Consider the following 14,949-nt stretch of genomic DNA (forward strand, 5'->3'; position numbering starts at 1 on the left):
TTTTGATATATTCAAAGGAGGAGAAAATATTCTAAAGTTAAGAAGGAAAGAAAGTTAAGGAATTAAGGAGGAGCTAACAAGTTATGAATCTAGATTAATATGTTGCATAACAAATTATGAATCTCTTAACTTTTGCTATGTATTGTATATGTTGCATTTTTTTATGTTTTACTTAACTTTTGAATCAAGTTGCCATAATCAAAAAAAGAGAGATTGTTGGTGCAGGGATCACAGACGATTGAACCTATGTTTTGATTATAGCAAAGGGTTTAAAAGTTAAGATGTCTTGTTATCTAACAAGTGTGAATGAACTTGCAGGAAAGTCCTAAGTGTGCTTAGGTGAAAGTCCTAGTGGATTCTAGGCAGGTGGAAAGCCCTAACTGCAGTTAGACAAGGCGAAGTCTTGGCGGGTCAAGTACTTTGATCAAAATCTTAGAGTCGGGGACTCTAGGTGAAAATCTTGGTGGTCGTGGACCAGGTGGAAGTCTAGACGAGTCGTGGAGCGACGTTCAACATGAAGACCTAAAGTCTCGAATGTTGAGCAAAAGTCTAGATGGTCTGGAGGACCAGTCTGGCAAAAGGTAAACTCTCCTAAGAGGAGGAAGTGAGAACGCGTTCCTCGAAGAGGGAACAATAGACATCGGTTTGAGCTAGAGTTTTAATGAAACTCAAAGTCAGAACCGATAGTCGGAGGCTGTCAAATTCATATTCTATATAGTGTTTATTGCCTAGATTAACTATATTTTGCAGAAAATGAAAAGGCTAAAAAAGTTGGTCCGGGCTCCCGGAGGGGGTTTGGGCGCCCGGGATACCTGGCTAGGGAGCATTAGCCCGGGCAAGGCATCTGGGCAGGCACATTTATGATCCAAGCGCCCGGAGCTAGGCCGAGCGCTAGGAACGCCAAAGTTCATCTCTTCACCATGTTGGAGCATGTTGATTGGATGGCCCTACGTTGGAGCATGTTGATTGGATGGCCCTACGCCAGAGTCCATGAGCCCAGAAGGGATTCAGGTGCCCGGAACAGCCTATAAAAGCAGCATTCGACTAGCACCTAAAATACAACATTCTAAGCAACTTTCACTTTTGTGCGTTGTTCCAATAAAGCCTTTACGATGCCCAAAAGCTCCGACGACAATTCTACTGAAAATTTCATCCTTCAAAGTTGTTGGTATTCTTTAATTTTCAAATTACTTGTGTAGGATCGAAAAAAATTTAGATATCTCCAGAATGACATGATATTATCCACTTTGGGCCTAGACCCTCATGTTTTTGCTCTTGGGCTCTTCCCAAAAGGCCTCATACCAATGAAGATATCTTTCTCTTATAAACTTATGATCTTTCCCATGTGTTTTCAATGTGGGACTATGTTTGCAACCTTGCAACCCCAAAAATCCCCCCCCCCCTTAAAGAAAGGACCACAAGCTCCCTAACATCCGATCCTCGACCCACTAGGTCTTCCTTGCCTAGCCGTAATTAGGACTTCCTGCCCCTCGGTCCACCCGACCTACTAGTATTTCCTTGCGTAGCCGTAACTAGGACTTCCTGCCTAGTGCCTAGTTCTCTTGATCTGGAGACGAGAGCCCCCACTTCTTTGTTCGAGATCAATAATCCACCCACATGGTTCGATTGGAACATGACTCTTGTGCACAGTCAGCGGTTAGTCCTTCTGGCAGTCCGAGCTCTGATACCAATTGTAGAATCGAAAAGAATTTAGATATTTTCATAATAGCATGATATTGTCCACTTTGGGCCCAGGCTCTCATGGCTTTGCTCTTGGACTCTCCCCAAAAGACCTCATACCAATGGAGATATCTTTCTCTTATAAACCCATGATCTTTCCCATGTGTTTTCAATATGGGACTATGTTTGCAACCTTGCAACTCCAACAACTTGTAATCATTTAAGACTATACTTGTACTCTTTCCGATTAATTAGTATTTGCCCATTGAAAGCACTCTCAAATGCGGGCCTTGGAGTAGGAGTCGTCACAGGCTCCGAATCAAGTAAAATAAACATATTAGTCATTGCTTTGTTTTCTTTCTTTCTTTCCACTATGCTTACTCTGATTGTTTTTAAACGATTGTGAAAGTTATGAACGCTATTCCCCCCCCCCCCCCCCCCCCCCCCTAGCGCATCGATCCTACAACAAGCCCCATCTAATTCCATTGATTATCCCACTCTCAAGTTTTGCTCAAAGAGGCTCTGATGTAGGACACTCAGATAAAGCCGAATAGATGTAAAGTTAGTCAAGTGTAAGTTGGGTAGTTAAACAGTTGGCCAAGTTCAAGAGAACTTTGCTAGAGGAAAAGACAATGAGTTCTAAACATGCTTAGCCTCATAAAAACCTTAAATATGCGAATGACCAGATAAAGAATGATCGAAGCATAAGATTTTATATAAACACCCGGATGTACAAAGCCCGGATGGGCTTAGAGATACTTAACCATATAAAATTCTTAGGGTGGGCTCGGCTGGACAAAGGTTGAACAAATATGAGGCTCTTCAGGTATGCACGACCGAGTCTAAGACTGGATAGGCTTGAAGACAAATGACCTCATATATCTGTAAGATACTGCAAAATTAAATAATAAATGTTATTGGACGGAAAATCTTATGGGATTTTTCGGAGATTTTTAGAAATTTTTCGAGAATTAAACGGAGTCCGTTATGACCCGTTTTGAGGGGATGGATTCGGGGCTAGGTGGAGGCCTGTTTGGTGCACCATTTAGTTGGGAGTTGATTGTTTTAATTAACCTAAGGTTATATTTAATTGCCTAGGTTTTATTTTCAATTTTCCCGAATTCCTTCTCATTTTTCCCGATCCTTCTTCTTCCTCCTCTCGTGTCTCCGCTTGATGTCGCCGACGTCGAGTTCTCCCGACCACGCCACACCACGCAACGCCACCGGATCACTGCGAGCTCACTGCCGGTAGGGGTCCTTCCCTCCGCTTGCTCGACAGACGCCCCATTCTCCCTTCCTCTCTCTCGTGTTCCTGCCCTAGATCGCCGACAGAAAGGTTTCGTCCACTGCGACCGCGTTCTTGCCGAGTCGCCGGAGGAAGGCCGCTGGAGATCGAAGGGTACCGACCATCTCTGGCTGAGCAAGCATCTTGGTGGTTATTTCTTGCGGGCGATCGACGGTGATCCGGCGGAGCTAGGGCACTACAGGGGGGAGTTGATTCACATCTTTCTTGGTGGATCGAGCCCCTCTCAGTTTTTCTCTTTGATCTATTCATTGGAGGGGTTGCGGATCATCTCTAGTTGAGGTGGATCGCACGATACCAGCTGTAGGGATCGATTGAGGTAAGGCTTCGTCGGGAGTTTCTGTGAATTCAAAGACCTTGTTTAATTGGGTTTGTTTGTGATGATCTTCCTGTTCTGGATTAGAGGAAACAGAGGATCAACGTGCTGTGGACGTTTCCTGTTGCCGGTCACTGCCCTCTCCACTTCTTGAAGCTTTGGAGGGTTGCTGCTCGGGTTCACCACTAGATAGGTCACCAATTCCAGCAGCGGTCAGCATCCCCTGTTCCTCGCAGGTGCATTTGGAGGGGAAGTTGTTGCAGAATCCGGATTGAGGTAAGGTTCTATTGAGGTGAGTTTAGTGTTGTGAATTAGAGTTTCAACAAATCCTTTGCTATATGATTGGATTTATGGATTGTTTCCTGGAAGGATGGGTGTGCGTGTGTGCACTGGTAGCTTCTGGACAGTGGGTGTAGAGTTGTGAGGTACTGGATTGGCTGCTATATCTCAAGGTAGGTGTTTACCACTAGTTTTCTTATTAGGTTTGCTTTGTTTTGGGTGATCATGGAAGGTTGAAAGAAGGATTAGGGTTTTACTTCTAGTTGTAAGTTGTTGTGTTTTGGTTAATTAGTTGTTGATGGTGATTGGTTGATATAGTTGGTTATGTGATTATTCTTAGGATCATTGGATTGATTGTGGTTGGATTATCAGATGTGGGGGTTAGTGATTGATTATGTGGAAGAATTATACATGTTGGATTCATGATGTTTAGTGGTTGATTTAATGGATTAAATGATTGGATGATTATCGTATTTGGAGTATTGTGATATGTTGATTTGGGTGAGTTTTTGGAGATGAATCGTGTATAAACCCATGCTAATAAAGTTGTATGATTGAGGATTAGTTGGAGGATTTATCAGAGATTAGATTTGAGTGGAGTTATCCTAATTGGGTAGAGATTTTATTTAGCTAATTTATTTCTTATGAATTTAGCTAAATAGAATATATATATTGATTGATGCAGGACTTTGATGTGGGACGATCATCACGACGTGGGATTTATTTTATCACGATCGACAGATTTAAGGCGGGTATTTCTTCCTTGGTCTCTTTATAGTTTCTTTGAACTTAGTGCATGGTTATTATTGGATGAATTAGGCTGCTTTATCTTATATCATGATCGGTTGCTGTTTTTCCTACACGATACTTATGCTTGACCCTTGTGATGATCTATTTAATTCATATACAGTCTCCACTCTTAATATCTACTTTGTGTGATTACACGTGTAGAGTATGTCTTGTAGGGATTATCGGGTTGTTGGTATTACCATGCTGATTGGGTATATGATGTGGACTGTACGTAAGTTGGTATGCGTGATAGGAGTTATCGTGTTGACTATATATTTGCATGTCATATGCACACACGTATTTGTCAGGTACTTTTGGAGGAGTTGTGTTGATTATAGGTTTGTGGTATATACACATGTCTGTTGTGTTTTTACTGGAGGATACATATTGATTGTACCTATGTTTTGTGTGCCTATGTTTAGAGGGATTATTGGAGATTTTTGGTTGATTATACATGTGTAGTGGTGTACATGTGCTTGGTGGGATTTATGGAGGTATCATGACGATTATACTCATGTTAGAGGTATTTATGTGGATTTGGAGGTTGCATTGATGATGACGGTAGTTGTAGCATGATTATGTATATCATGTTCGTCATTCATTGAATGCTGACGACCCTTGTCTACCTTGTGGTGTAAGAGAGTCGTGAGTCATAGCTAGCACCGCACACTCGACTACTCATGGGTAGTGGTAGTTGGAGCAGTTGCCGCTGTCCTGTTCTGCTTACTAGGCTGCTCAGTGCGTACTCTGTCCGCCTCGACCACTCTTGAGTAGTGGGTCTGGAGGGTTCAGTGGTTAGGGGGCTTGTGATGTGTGTAGACAGGGACCCTGATACTATGTAGTTAGATAACTACTTAGTGTACCAAATGCCTCAGCCGCTCTATAGCGGTTACGTGCGTTGAGGTTAGTATGGTTTGTCACAGACCCAAGCCTCTCGGCCATACAGGGGTCGTGGTGTCTAGAGAGGTGGCGGGGGTGACCATGGAGTATGCATGCACTTTTGAATATGATGCGCGGTGCATCTATGGTGTTATATTTGCATACATGTCTAGTAGATACTAGTTGTATGTGTTTGTGATATGTTGCACTTGTTTGATATGTGATTGTTGCATATGGTTGTCATGCTGCATACATGTCATTTATTTTACATGTATATGCAGTTGTATTTATATTGCACAGGTGTCACGGGTATGTCTGTTGCAGATCCGGTGAGTTTACTGATCGTTGTACCATGTGTCGATTCCAGATTGGGTATGTATCTGTCATTATGTTAGTTGTGGTTTGTACAGTTTATATGTCAGGTTATTATGTCGGATATGTTTAGGTGCATTGATTTCAATAGTGTGATCATGTTCTTTATTCCCTACTGAGACTGTATTCTTGTGATCTCCATGTTTGTTTATGGACCATGCACTATCTTGTCTATTACCCGCTGAGTTACCTATACTCACCACCGCATGTATGCATTTATGTTTTCAGGTAGCTTGTAGATGGTTGGTATCGCTCGGAGTATCCTGTCTGCTGGGTCCTACGTCACATCCGAAGACGGTTTCATCTAGTGGTTGTTTTCTTTTTGTATATCCTTTTATTATTTTTGGCATTGTATTTGTGTAGCCATGTGGCTATCTTATGGTTTTGGTGTTATATTTGTGTTTAAGCCGTGCCGGCATGCATTGTATTTATTTGGTTTGTGTGGGTTTTCCTTCATTTTCCGCTGTGTTTCTAATACAGCGGTGTGGGTTGCTTAATATATAACTGCGTGGTTGTGATTGTTTCATTCCTGGCGTGTGAGCTGTTATTATAACTGCGTGGTTGTGTATATGTTTCAGTCGTATGTGGCTGATGTATATTTTGTATGTATTGATGCTTCATATTGTCACCGGTACAGGGGAGATGTTGCCGGATTTTTGTCTGGCAGGGACTCCTTTGGGGGCGTGACAATTTTTGATATCAGGGCAGGTATACGATACTTGCTATGTGTTCTGGATTTTCGAGATTTATCTGATACCAATTTTTGGTATCAGAGTAGGTTCGATGTCTGTTATTCGTGTTTTTGGATTTCGCATTTCGATTTTCTTGATGTGACTTTCGAGCTTTGGGACCAGGCAGCAACAGGACATCTCCAAGTTATAGGAGGTATGTTTGCATATTATTATCTTACATTCCTGTTAGTACATGCATGGTTGTTCTGATAGTTATGACATGTGTTAGTACTCTCTTGTTAGTACATGCCTATTTGTTTGTAGCATGCATTGCATGTGTTGGGTCAATCACTGATCACGATTGACCTATTGGAGATCAGGGATTACAGTCTCAGGGGATTCATCATATCATACTACCAGTAGTGTTAGCTTCTGTTACTACGAGTTGGTTGAGAGTTAAAGTACATACCCGTCTCTGTTATTATTAGCTCGATAGTGGGGGTTATCCATATACTCATGTTGACTCTGTTGGTAGAGTATCAGTTTACTCCTGTTAGTTAGATCAGTAGAGGATTAATTTAGATCCTTTTTGGTTTTATCTGTAGAGTATCGATTTACCCTTGTTGACTTGGGTAGTTGTGTATCAATTTACCTCAGTTAGTTTCATCAGTGGATGATCTATTTACTTTTATTGGATCAGTTAGTAGTTGACCGATTTATTTTATTGGTCCGACCAGTAGGGGACTGACTTACTCTATTTTTAGAGATTCCTATCTTTGGGATACTCGTGCTTGGTTAGATATTTTGGGAGACATATTTGAGTACATGACTTGTACCGGCGTAGAAAGGATTGGATTAGCCGTATACCATTGTCGGCTTGGAGCCTGTAGAGGATTGTCGTATCCTATTCCATGGGGACCTTGACCATGGACTGGTTCTACCTGCTAGGATGACTTAGAAGGTACATTCGGATATGATACCTCCACTGATGTGCGAAAAGTGTAAGGCTACATGCTTAACACTTATGAGATACAACCGTTACTAGGGTGTATGAGTTGGAGAGTACATTTGGATATATGATTTGTATTAACGTGAGAGAGTTGAAGTTAGCTGCTTAACCTTTACGTACGTGATCCGGTACCACGTGAAGGAAGAAACAAAGAATGCTTTTTGGAGATCAGGTTATCACTTAGTAATTTTCTTAAGGTGTTTGGAGAGAGAGTAGTTCTCTACTTCTTTCGTTAGCATGATGGGTTCATAAGGCGATGACTAGTAGACTCGCCTATCGTTGCTCTATGGGAGATCCTGACTCATAGACCTATCGGATGTAGTTAGATATGCTTGATGTATCTAGTGTTCCTCTATCATTGTTTAGGAGACTATCTGGTATGGTTGTTTGATGTTGAGGATGATTTTGATTAGTGGATGTTGTGAGATCAGGTGTGGTGATATGATGTCTTTTGATGATTTATTAGTGGATATATGACTTGATGATCTATTATTGGGTATTTGATGCTGATAGCGACATGAGGAGTAGCACATATGTGATATATATGGATTTAGTGATTTGTAATTGATGATCCGATCACAGACTTGTTGTTGGGGATCCTACAGTTGAGTGAGCCTGTTGTCCTTGGTATCACCATTTAGGTTTACAGTGCCCTAGATGTTGTTATGGATTCGATGCATTTGGAATTCCTAGATTGTTTGGATTAGTTTTCATTGTCTTTATTGACGATGTTGTTATCTATTTCCGATCTGAGGTGGATCACGTACACTATCTTCGCATCACTACAAGAAAAATGTTATTCAACAACATTCAAATGACAACGGTTTTATACCAAACCGTTGTCTTTTTACCTTTTAACAACGGTTTTAACAAAAACTGTTGTCGTTTAGTAATTTTTTTGGCCTATGACAACGGTTTTTAAAAACCGTTGTCTATTTATGTTTTTTGGGGGATACAACAACGGTTTTTAAAGGGTACGACAACAGTTTTTGAAAATTGTTGTCTATGTACACTATTTTTTGGGATTACAACAACAGTTTTTAAAAACCGTTGTCTATTAAATGTTGTTGAATACCATTATTTTTTCCCTTCACCGTTTTTCCCTTTCACCATTTTTTGCCGCCGCATTTTTTCTTTCCCTCTCCTCGAAATGTTTTTACCGCCGCATTCCCCCTCCTTTACGATCTCTTCATCTACTTCATATTTTTCTTTCTCCTTTCCTCTCCAAGCCCTAAACCCACCGCCCCTTCTCCTTTCCTCTCCAAGCCCTAAACCTGTCGCCCCTTCTCCTTTCCTCTCCAAGCCCTAAACCCGTCGCCCCTTCTCCATTCCTTTCCAAGCTGCGCTGCCCAATAATCACTACTTCTACAAATCCTCCTCCCAGTCGTCACTGACCGCGAGGGCGACGCTTCCCTGCAGGGCAAAGCTGGATTACTCGCGCAGCCCAATAATCAGCTTGTCATCGCCCATAGATCTGATTCCTTCGTCGAAGACATTTCCGACTAGCGTTGAGGAGGGAAGGCAAGCTACAAGCGTTCCTCTTCTCCCTCTCCCTCGCGGTTCCCCTTCCTCTCTCGCGCTCTCTCCTCGCCCGATCGCCGGCCGCCGCGAGCCCACCGCCGGCAACAATCTCTTTCTCCAGCGTGTCTCGGCTGAGCCTCCCCCTCCGCTCGCGACTCTGCCCTAGATCGTCGACTGCGCCTCCTCACGCCATCGCCCGACGCTATGCCACAGCAGTCACCGGTGAAGCTCGGTGTTGCGATTATCCGAGGGTTGGCTTACCATATATCTCTCTCTCTCGATGTATTGGCCGTACCATAGCTCCGATTTGCGGATTGTCGCAGCCCTGATTCTCCGGTCATCGACACCTTGTTGCAGCTTTCTCTTGTGGCCAGCCATCGCGACCAGGTGCGAGCCCTAGTTTTGGTTCATTGCTTTGAGTGCTCATATAACCACCACATAGAGAGTGTGGTATCCATGGCTAGGCAATACATTCACAACATCAAAGCTTCTGTTAAAAAACTAGCATTAATTCTTTCACCATCACATCTCGGGTCTCATGATAACCTTTGCATGCCACACGGAAGCACGGAAGGCGACACACTTGCTCGGTGCATTTCTGAAAGCTACAGGTTTTTAATTCCATAAGCAATTACTTTCTTAAATATGTTTTCGGTCATAATATGGTAGACAGTAGATGAACTTTGAATTGTTTGCACTACATACACCAGTTTAAATCCTGAAGATATTTGTTCTTGTCAAAGTATATATTCTAACAAGTTGAGTCTTGCATGAACTTCTTTTATATGAAAAGGGAAAACCAATGATATTGCATATCTATCTATCCAATCGATTTTCTATAGTAACATTTTCAACTAATTTACATCAAAGATTTGTCTTTTTTCACTTTGGCACGCACAAATGACCAATTGGTCCACTGTCACCATTATGTGCCTCAAGATCTTAACTAATTGAGGGAAAAAGACTTTATTATTCAAACGTAAGTTATATTTCTAGTCGTATTATTCCGTGTTCTTTGCAGCTTCAAATGTTTTCCAATATATATATACACCTGTTCAGAAAAAACTTTTAGTAATTAAATGGTTACTCAAATTTATTTGTCATTTCTAATCATTTATACAAGATCTTCTTTGTGGCATCTGATAATGTAAATGTCCTTGCTACTTTGCACAGGGTTTATTCAGGATCAGAATTGCTTGAATCTTCCACTGATGGCAGTGATTCACTTCTAAAGATGATTTGGCACCACTCAAATGCAATTCTGTGCTGTACTACGACGGTTTGCACTTTACCTTTTTCTTTCATTATAGTTAAATTCAGAATCAACTAGCAAGATCGCTTTTTCCTCATGATATACTTTCTACTACTGTCTTCTCTATTGTTCCATTTCTGTCATGAACTAATGAGCTAATTTCATGCATAGAAAAGGAATACCCCTTACACATGTTTGAAAATTGAAATCTCATGTCGGACAAATGATCGAAATATATCGGCATAGGTCATAACTATTTAGAAGTAGTGTTCATACTGACCTGAACTAACCAGTTATCACCATAGATTTTATATCTCATCTTCACTTTGTTTTGGATGTCTCCGTTAAACATGGCAAGCGGTGCTTCAATATCTTTGACATACATAGCTTCCGAAAGGGCAATCCCAGGGTATAACCTTTTCCCTTGTTTATTCCAAAGTTTATAATTTGGAATACTTGTTTAGTTCTTGCATCAACTTGCAGATACGGAGGTGGAATGAGCTCAGCAAAAGCTGCATTGGAGAGCGATACAAAAGTAAGTTCAACTCTTCTGTAATTGTTGTATGTGAAATTGATTGTCAAGTCCGGCTAGTGTTTGGAAATATTTAAACCCTGGTGCTACTTCTTTATGTTATCTGATACTTCACTTATCCATCTTGCTTTTGTCTTGAGATTACTTAGTTTTCTCCTCTTGTGTTTTCTACTATTGTAGGATAATTACTTGCCTTTGGAAGTAAGAGATCCTTTCAGACAGGACAGTAATGTCTACTTAACCCGATCAAAAGTTTTCCATGCTAAACTTAAGGTTGATGTTACTTCGATTTGTTTGCAGAATACTTGCAACATTTCTTGGGTGTCACAAATAAATGATATCTGAATTTCTGAAATAGGAATCACTGTTCTTTAAGTTCCCCTATTTTTATGTTATGAATGTCTTCAGCCTGATGCTTTAGTTTGGTATTTGATCTGATAGCCCAATAATCACTGTTCTTTAAGTTCCCCTATTTTTATGTTCTGAATGTCTTCAGCCTGATGCTTTATTGGATTACTCGCGCAGCCCAATAACTGCTTTATGCATCAGAATATGTTATTTTTGCCTTTTGCGCATGTAGCTATAACATATTTTTATCTTTAATTTGGTCATTTACTTTTCTCATTAAAGTTTGTTGTATGGATTAAAGCTTCAAGATATAGAGGTTTTGTCCAACTTAAACATAACGTCATACATTTTACTAACACATTAAAATGAGTCCAACTCAAGTACAACTACATCAACAACTTCCCCTTAAGTTTCTGAAAAACGATTGTACCATAACTAGAGATGATACTTTAGGAAGGTTCAAGCTATCTAAGTACTCACTAGAATCCATGACCTTGCTTGCCTTTCATGTAGTCATGTTGGCTTCTAGGAGATGATACCATAACTAGAGATCTCAGCATCCAAGTCGTTACAAAGAAAATAACCTACAATCCAATGGAATGGACCAACAAATAGACTCCATCAATACCAATAAGTATAGTTGTATGATAAGTTATATGCATTGGCTTGTGATATGAGTAATCTATTATGTCTGTCATGTTAAAGGATTATTACTTCACTTCCATAATGCAATAATTCAATTGATGTCTATTGTGTCGGTTAAAGGATTGTTTTTGACCTCACATCAATTACTGTTTTCTTCTTTTTTTTTAAGCAGAAATGGCTAATGAATGATGCTCTATCCAACTGATTGACGGAGATGGTGTATTCAATGTCACGAGTCTTGAACACTTTATGAAGTCAGTGAAGTTGGCAGAGCATGGATTCTCCTATGCTGTAGTTTCTATCATGGGTCCACAAAGTAGTGGTATGTCTGTGAGTTTCTTGAATTTTATTTTCGTATTTTATGTGCTTGAAGGCTATGTTTATTATAAGGTGATTTGGTCAAATATTTTTCCCTAATTGTTTTTATTGTGTTATCAGGTGATTTGGTCACATATTTGTGAATCTAGGGAAGTGATATCACTTTCAAGATGCAGAACGAAGCGGGTGAAATGATGAATCTTTATATCCTTAGAAAATGGTGATTATCTTATTAGTAATTAGATCTTCTGTAGCATGGATATATTGATCGATTATGTTGATTATTGTGATGTTTTTTTCCAACTTTCATTTTCTCCCCTAGTTCTGCTACGAACAGACTAATCACTGCCAAGGATCACGCATCCGTCCAAATCAATATTGGACACTTGGATGATAATGGAGTGTACACCGGCCAGTATACCACTTTTGCTCTTTCTGGCTTTATTCGTGCTCAGGTTTGTTCCATCTTTGAACTAAAAGTATGATTTTTATATGTATTCTCCCTCTATTGAAATTTACTTTTTTGTATAGTGTAGTCTGTTTAGTTCCATATTAATCAGGTCCTAACCAGGATTTATTCCATTATAGTGTAAAATGACCTGATAATTTCCCCTAGTCTCACCTCCAAAGTGCATGTTATCAAGTTGTCTTTTTTGCTAACAAAAGTTTACTTTTCAATTTCGAATGACATGCAAACTGTCCTGGATTGGTTGCGTGATACCTTGTTTCAATGCATTATTGATGCAGGGAAAAGTGGCAAGCTTGAACATTTGTGATGTTAAGTGTTCAGATCAATAAAGTCTGTTAAGTTTCAATGCCCATAGCGATTTTTTACAAGTAAAAAAAAATCTAATTACAATTATCATGTCATATGTTTTGCAAAAATCACATGTTAAGGCTATTAACTAAGCATATCGAACCTGAAGCTTTCGAGCATCCAATGAGCATTGTTCGAATTAGATGAGAGCTAGGACGTTAAACATGATCTAGCAACTGCACAGGACGTTAGTATTCAACGTTACAGGACGTTACAGAAATCAATTAGTATTCAACGTTAAACATGATCTAGCAACTGCACAGGACTTAAACAATCCTCGCTCTCATTGTTTAACAAGACTTAAACATCTAGCAACTGCACAGGACGTTACAGATGAGAAACGTAGCAGAAGAGCAGATTAGATGGCGTTTAGGTGAAGATCATATTAATTTCTGGTTTGATACATGGTTAGATGCAGGTCCTTTGTTAAATCCCTCAGTCTCATCGTTAAATCTTGGGCTTTTATGTTCTTTACTAGTTCTATCTATGTGATTTCCATGATCTCATTAGCGGTATCCTCTATGATGTTGTCGGAAGTTTGGATTGCTCTTTTCTACTCTCTATTCCGTATAAAAACTAAATAAACCATCTCTATGCTTTTGCATGATTGTCGGAGAATTTTATTCGAATATGAATTGGGGAAAATGCTAATATAGTTAGGAATTTTGATTCCTGCTAGAAGTTAGGCCGTTTACTGAGTCTATTTGAGTATCAAGAGAGTAGATCCTTATGATAATTGTGGGTTGATCAATTTGCTTGCTCTGTGAATTTAAATTAGTAAAGCTTGTTTGTTTAATTCTCTGTGTGCTGCTTTGTTGCTTCAGCCCTTGTTTGTATTTGTGATTTTGTATGCTCCGGAAATAAGTTGGAACTTGATTTTTCATGTCTAATTTAGCTAGATTCTATAATGCTTTTTTGATGCTCGATGATAGAACCAGAATCTGGTTGTTGCTCTAAGCCATTGCTTGCTCTGTGAATTTAGCTAGATTCTATATGCTTCAAATTGGATAGAATTTTTTTTGGTATATGTAAAGTTGATAGGTTTGGTTTACCATACTTAAGAGTTACTTGTAAAGCCATATAGCTGGTCTTTTAAGACATACTATTCTGAGTTTTTGTAAAACTGTAATAAGGTCAGGTGTGAAATTTCCAAGAGATCCATTTTTTATGCCATTTACTCCTGGGAAATGAATTAACTTGCAATCATATGCTGCAGTTTCTGTGAAAGGAGAAGAAAAGAAAAGCTAGGAGGGAGGAGAAACCAGAAAAGGCTGCAGTTTAGAAGACACTCAGGCTGTTTAGAAGATGCACAGGTAGAGAAGACGTGCTCCAACAAAACATGATATTTTGGACTATATGTGTGATATATATAAACTTTTGGCTGTGTAAACTTTTGTGATGTTTGAATGTTGATGTTTGGTACTTTTGTGATGTTTGAATGTTGGAATATTTGCATTGTAAATATTGATTATGTAGGTTTTTTATCAATGAAATTTGCACTGGATGTTTTTTATAAACCATTGAGTAGGAAAAGATTAATAAGTTTTTTATTTATTGTCAAAATATTGTATATTGTACCCAAAGACATCAGTTTAAATATGTCAAACTGTTGTCAATGGCGTTAAAAGGCAATAGTGACAAACTGATGTTATTTAACATCGTTGCCTAAAAAGACAATGATTTTTAACCGTTGTCAAACCGATGTCATTGGCTAAAAAGACAACGCTTTTTAGCCGTTGTCGTAGACAGTTCAAAACTGTTGTTGAAGAGCCTAGGCATACGCTCAAAGACAACGGTGAAAAACTGTTGTCTTTGTAGGAAAAGACAACAGTTTTTCACCGTTGTTAAAATGTTGTCTTTGCCTTCGTAGACAACGGTTAAAAACTGTTGTCGTTTGCCACCCCTTTTAACAACACAGCCTTTAACAACAGTTAAAAATGGCCTACGACAACGGTGAAAAACCGTTGTTGTATGTCTTTTTTCTTGTAGTGCATAGTTCTAGAGATGTTTCGACGGGATATCTATATACGAAGTTCAGTAGTGCGTATTTTGTTTGTCCTTGGTGGGATTTCTAGGACACATTGTCTCTGGTAGAGGGATATCGGTGGATCCTTAGGAGACAGAGGCTGTTATCAGTTAGGAGTAGTCGTAGTCTATACAGGAGACTCGCAGCTTCCTTGATCTGGCTAGATATTATCGGAGATTAGTTGAGGGTTTC

General features: G+C 39.7%; 1 long non-coding RNA gene across 1 annotated transcript; it reads left to right on the top strand.

Annotated features, from left to right (window-relative positions):
* The first annotated feature begins 9,271 nt into the window (after window positions 1-9,271).
* On the top strand, window positions 9,272-12,286 carry LOC122027667. The gene is made up of 6 exons (XR_006124492.1): window positions 9,272-9,430; window positions 9,993-10,480; window positions 10,555-10,606; window positions 11,769-11,918; window positions 12,035-12,134; window positions 12,237-12,286. It is a non-coding gene; the product is annotated as an uncharacterized LOC122027667 (long non-coding RNA).
* Window positions 12,287-14,949: the final 2,663 nt, after the last annotated feature.

Source organism: Zingiber officinale, chromosome 10A, assembly GCF_018446385.1.
Source record: "Zingiber officinale cultivar Zhangliang chromosome 10A, Zo_v1.1, whole genome shotgun sequence".
Classification (NCBI taxonomy): Eukaryota; Viridiplantae; Streptophyta; class Magnoliopsida; order Zingiberales; family Zingiberaceae; genus Zingiber; species Zingiber officinale.